Source organism: Cryptotermes secundus, unplaced genomic scaffold (assembly GCF_002891405.2).
Source record: "Cryptotermes secundus unplaced genomic scaffold, Csec_1.0 scaffold989, whole genome shotgun sequence".
Classification (NCBI taxonomy): Eukaryota; Metazoa; Arthropoda; class Insecta; order Blattodea; family Kalotermitidae; genus Cryptotermes; species Cryptotermes secundus.
Window position 1 is genome coordinate 63,032 of NW_019738982.1, and position 292 is coordinate 63,323.

General features: G+C 38.4%; 1 protein-coding gene across 4 annotated transcripts in view; it reads left to right on the forward strand.

Annotated features, from left to right (window-relative positions):
• The window catches only part of LOC111871538 (activating signal cointegrator 1 complex subunit 1), a 35,310-nt gene that overhangs the window by 34,491 nt on the left and 527 nt on the right, over positions 1 to 292 (forward strand). The window lies entirely within an intron of this gene.

Below are 292 nucleotides of genomic sequence, written 5' to 3' on the forward strand. Positions count from 1 at the left end.
AGCCCCAGTGGGCCTAGGCCTACCTCCATGAGCTTCTCTGTTCACTTGTTAGAAGATTACTAGGTTATATTCTCATCATACTCCAGTGGAAAATTCAGATGTGCTTACAAAGGAATTTTTATCTGTTCCTTATACAATTTATGAAATACCCTCATTAAGTGAGTATGTTGCCTGTAATACAGTTTGATTTTGTTCCTAGTGAACATCACAATTAAGTGGATGGTACTTCTGCTTCAGTGTGGGAGGTGTTAGTTCAGATCTCAACCCAGACATAAACTGTTTGAAGAGTTTT